Raw genomic sequence first — 5,706 nt, 5'->3', positions numbered from 1 at the left:
CTCTTGGATGGTATACACCTGTCAGAGCCAAGATCATGTAATATGTCTGCACAGCAAATGGAAGGTGTGATGTTAGCCAGGTACCTGTGCCCTTGCTGCCTTTCATCTCACTAGCACAGGTAACGGTGGTAGCGAAGACATGCTGGCTTGGACTTCAGTGCACACTAGCAACCCGAGTACGCCTCCAGGGTTCCTGGCGAGCATGTACTGGGGGTGGCTAGCCCATGCAGAATCCTGTGACACAGCATCTTCACCTCTATTGTTACCTGATTAAAGCTAGCCTGGGTCTGCCTACCTGCACTACAATCAGACCTTCGTTTGCTGTAGAGACGCACCCTACCCTAAGCACTCACTGGGCTGCTGTGAGACCTGCATGGAGCACGGTGTGTGCTTTGACAGGTGGCAGAGCCACCCCTCTGAGCTGTTGGCAGGAGCGTTGTGGTACTGTGCTGAAAGAACAAATCGACTAGATCTGGTGCGGGTGGAGGTGTTTGCAAGACTTGCTTAGAATTGGCGTGGTCGTTGGAGAAGTTGGAATGTTAGGAGCACTTTTGTGTGTGGACATGAAGTGTTTTACAAGGATAACAGACACCTGAGTCCATGCCAACAATCCCTCTTGCAGAGGGACCTATAACATCCCCTTGTTAAAAACCATACTACCAACACTTCTACCATTTCCAGCTGACCGGCCGCCCCTGATATTGTAAACCTCTGAAGGATCCACTTAGATAATCCGATACACAGGGCTGGCTGTACCTTTTTACTTTTTACTGGGATTGCAAGTGAAAAATCTGTTTGACTTGAGAGATGACACAAATTGCTGCTTAATTGCAACACATTGAAAAAATGGCAGGAAAAGCTATGAAATGATTATGATTTCTGGGCTTTCAAACCAAAAGAAGGGACTCACCGAAGCAATTTCAGTTCATTACACGTTTTCTAAACCTGCCTCGCCTAAGTGGGTTTAATTTTTTTCACCTGCCACTTATCCGCTTTGAGAAACTTAATTGCAGCATTTGTGCATAATTACCAGGTGATGGAATGTTGAGGGAATTTTTTCTTTGCAGATACATTAAAAAAAAAAAGTTTTAGGGAAAGGAAAGTCTGTTTTCGAGCAAGGATCATTCCACTCTGCCTCCAATACACACATACACACACACATAGGTCTCTTCCCCCTCCCCCCTTTATTGTAATACCTATTATAAAAAAAATCCTCCAGGGGAAGCAAAGATTTTTTTCAAAGAAATGTGTCCGTGGGCTGTAGGGACGGCAGTTCAAACCATTGAAAGAAGGACACAGCTGTGCACATCTAAGAAATTCACAACTGGGTAAATAGGAGGAACATTCCTACATCTGCCCTTATAAATTATCTTTCACCTTTCATATCCTTTGGCTTTCTGTTGTCTTGAATCACTTTACTCAGAGGGGAGAGCTGTATTTGCATTTTTCTCCTTCTGTTCACAGTAAGTAGGTCAATGCTACCTAGAGAAGCACAAAAATGCAGTGTCGATTCTTTAGTGTCTTGTGGTGGTGGTGGTTTTCTTATCCTTCAAAGCCAAAGATCCTTCAGCAGAAGAACAAGGGAGTCCTAATGGCTGGTGCATAAGCCAATATACAGCGAAAGATAAGGGAAAACACAAGCTATGCTTCTAAAAGAAAAGTTGTCACAAGTGTTATTTGCCTGAATGTAGCAGGGAGGCTATTTTAAAACACCATAACAGAGGCTCAGAGTAAATGTGTACCCCAGACCAAAAAAATGTCACCCTGGCTAAACACCAGAGTAATGGAGATCCTAGAGACAAAAAGGTCTCCTTTAAAATGTGGATGTCAAAACCTAGTGAGAATAATAGGAAGGAGCAGAAATTCTGGCAGGTTAAGTGTAAAAGTATAATAAAGCAGGCCAAGAAAGAACTGAGAAGCAACTTGCTAAAGACACAAAAATCAACAATTTGTTTTAGTACATCAGAAGCAGGAAACTTGCCAGACAGGCAGGAGGGCCACTAGACTACAAAGGGATTAAAGGAGCACTCAACAAAGATACCCACATGAGAGCTAGTCTTTTTGGATGACAGATCTGAAGTGCCAACCCACACTGATGTGTAAATAGCAGAGGTTTTAGTACAAATTGATAAATTAAACAGTAATAAGTCACCAGGACCAAATGGTATTCACCCAAGAGTTCTGGATGAACTCAAATATGAAATTGCAGAGCTACTAACTGCGGTATGTAACCTATCGCTGAAGCAAGCAAGCTGTACCAGATGCCTGGAAGGTAGCTAATATAACACCAGTGTTTAAAAAGACCTCCAGAGGCAATCCTGGCAATTACAGGCCGTAAACTTAACTTCAGTATCTAAGCAAAGTGGTTAAACCTATAGTAAAGAACAGAATTATCAAATGAACATACGTGAACATGATATGTTGGGGAAGAGTCAACATGGCTTTTGTAAAGGAAAATCATGCCTCATCAATCTATTAGAATTCTTTAAGGGTATCAGCAACCATGCAGATAATGGTGATGCAGGTGATGTAGTGTTCTTGGCTTTTTAGAAAGCCTATGGACAAAGTCCCTCACCACATGCTCTTAAGGAAACTAAGTAGTCATTGCATAACGGGGAAGGTCTTCGTATGGATCAATAACTGGTTAAAAGTGCCATCAGATTTTTCATGACCACAGATTACACATCTGTGAATAGTTTTTCATGACCAGGGTTTTGGAACAAATGAACACTGACCCCAAAGAATCTACACCTTAACTATATGCTGAGAACAGGGCATAAAAGAGGACTTTGGAAATAATTTGGTAAATATCCAGACAGTGCAGATATGTCTAATCAAGTTGATAGCTACTTCAGTGTCGAGCTGATGGGTTAAATTAATCCATGGTGTTACTCAAGTGAAGCCTCAGGGGTTATTCTAGAGATCAATTTTGTTCTTCATATGTTTAATTAAAAAAACTCTCAGTAATCTAGGATACCTCAAAGTAGAAAATTAGACCTCCCAGCATGGTGTAAAGTTCCACGCCTCCCATCCCCCCAGCACTGCACTTTAAATAAGAAACACAATGTTTCATCACAGCTAGTTGAAATATGTTTTTTATTTTCCCCAGAAAATGACCGTTTTTTGCATTTTTTTTCCACATAATTTTTCAGCAATTCATTGGGGGAAAAAACCCACCCAAACACAGGTGGAAATGTTTTGTTTCCATGACAATGCCCAGCTGCAAATTCTGAAATAGAGTCATAGAGTTTAAGGCCAGAAGGAACCACCAGATCATCCAGTCTGACCACCTGTCTAGCACAGGCCACCAACAACAACTAGCACCCACACACTAAGCCCAACAACTGAAATTAGAGCAATGTGTTGAAGCTCACAGGAGACTGCCTGTGGCAAATCATAGTCTAGAGAATAGGAGGGACCGAGGTGCACCAGTGCCAGAGGCCCCTGCAGTGTCAGGGAAATGATTAAGTGAGATAAACCCAGATAATCCTGGCAAGTGACCCGCATCCCCATGCTGCAGAGGAAGGTGGAACACACACACACACAGGTTGCTGCCAATCTGATCTAGGGCAAAACGCTGACAAAATTGGAGATTTTTCAAGAAAACATTAATGTTATGAAAAACTTGTTTTGGGGAGGAAGAAAAATTCTGCCCAAAAGTTTCTGATCAGCTCTTAGTTTTGTAGATATAAATACCTTAAATTTGGCAAATAATGTATAACGATCAACAATGTTTGGTTTCTTAAAGTAGCAGCTGGGACAAAACACTCCTAGAGGTGTAATTCAATATTTGCTAACAAATGAAACTCTCTCTAGATGTCAACATCTTACAGATATGACTGGGAAGTAAAAATGGGAATACCCTGAGCTTGCTTTAGTCTAGATAGGCTAAAACAAAGGGAAGCGTGGTCATTGCTGCAACTAGAATAACAATATATGTCAAAATGCTCACATTCAGTTGTGAGATAAGATATTTATTCTTACAAAGCAAACATTTATTTTTCTCACTTCTAATATTTTTCTAACAACTTCCCAAACAGAAAGCGCACAAAGGCCACATTTTCTAATGTACTCTGTAAAATGAAGCCCTCAGTTTTGGATGGGAAACTTTTTTTCGTATGTGCAGCCTCTTGTGTGCAAAAAACAAGTCAGATACTTTATACATTTGCTACCCTGTTTGCACACACACATTCTATTTTTTTTTACACACTACTTGTGAAACATTGTCTATGCAATGTTTGGCACATGCAGTTTTACAGGGTGGGTTTTAAACAGTGCTAGAGTTTTGCATTGAAAGTTTCAGAGGCCAGATAGAATCCTCTTTGAACACTTAATCCAATGTATCCTTGGGCAGTGAGAGAGAGAGATGGAAGAAATGGTTTTAGACACATGGTGGATGTGCCTCGTGATAAATTCTAGCTATCTGTTGTCTCAGTGTATAGCTAGAGCAATCCAGACAAGTGTCTTTTTCATTTTTGATCTCTACAGGATTAGCCTACTTAGAATTCAACATGACTCAGTGTTCACCACTGCCAGGTAACCAAACAAGATCATGGTCTGAAATGATCATTGATGGTGGGAATGCTGGTTGTTATATGCTTGGTTTGTCCTCTAAGGTGAGGAATGCCCAGAAAAATTTGGAGCAACTATGCTATTGGAGATGCCTAGAAATATATCTAGTTACAGGCCAAATCCTGCTCTCTACATACATACACTGGGATGGTCAGTGGGGGTAACAAGTATGAGGAGAGAGTTTTGCCCAGTATTTCTGTGATACACGGTGAGGTCCGAAGTCTGCTCTCAATTACTCTGAGGTGAATGGAGATGCACTCGTGTTTCTGAGAGCAGAGTTTGACCCTATATCTATGCAGCATTCTTAACAGCATTATTTGTGATCTAGTAGGATTGTATTTGACTGTACACAGGGCTTTCTTGAGCTAACTGCTGCTGAATTACCTTGTTCAGTGTCACAAGACATCATGAAATGTCACACACCATAATCACTCTGCTCACTGCAATTAGCCGATGGCTTTTATATCACAATACTTTCTGCCATGTCATGAGCTCAGTATTGTGATGGTGGTGTTATGCCCCTTCCTGTAAAAGACAGAAGCGTGAGAGTGAGTGTGTGTGTGTATGTGTGTGTGTGGGTGGGCTAAGACATTTAGGTAGAAAGTGGACAACTGAAAGATACAGTAGGCAACTAATGTACAATGACTGAATCTTGAGAAGCACACTCGATATGGCTGTAGACTTTATGGACCTGAACCAGCTTCCACTGATGCCAATAGTAGAAGACCTGGGCTGCCTTAACTTTCCACGATCAGTCAATCCATCGCCTCCCGCTTGTCAGTCCCAGGCAGGTCGCAATGGACTGTGCTTTGCCCAGTTATTGTAGATCATTGATATTTCTCCAGCTATTTTTCTCAACCTGTGAGGCTCGGTCTTGTATTTGTTTTCCTTTCATGCCATCTTCCCTCACTCCATTCTCTTCCCAGCACTTTCCTAGTACAGTCTATCTTGCTGTTTAATGCTACCACCTCCTTTCTAGCCAGTTGCTGAGAGAAGCCATTAGTTAAAAATACATCATCCTTCAGCTTCGAACTTGAAGTCCACTTGCTAAGCATTTGATACAGTTTTAATAAATGAGGAGAGAGGGGAAAAACACAGTGGAGGAATGAAAATGGTCTCCTGGGAGCAGACGGG

The sequence above is a fragment of the Chelonia mydas genome, chromosome 8 (genome assembly GCF_015237465.2).
Source record: "Chelonia mydas isolate rCheMyd1 chromosome 8, rCheMyd1.pri.v2, whole genome shotgun sequence".
Lineage (NCBI taxonomy): Eukaryota > Metazoa > Chordata > Testudines > Cheloniidae > Chelonia > Chelonia mydas.
The sequence above is the reverse complement of the archived record's forward strand: the minus strand, read 5'-3'. Positions refer to the sequence as shown.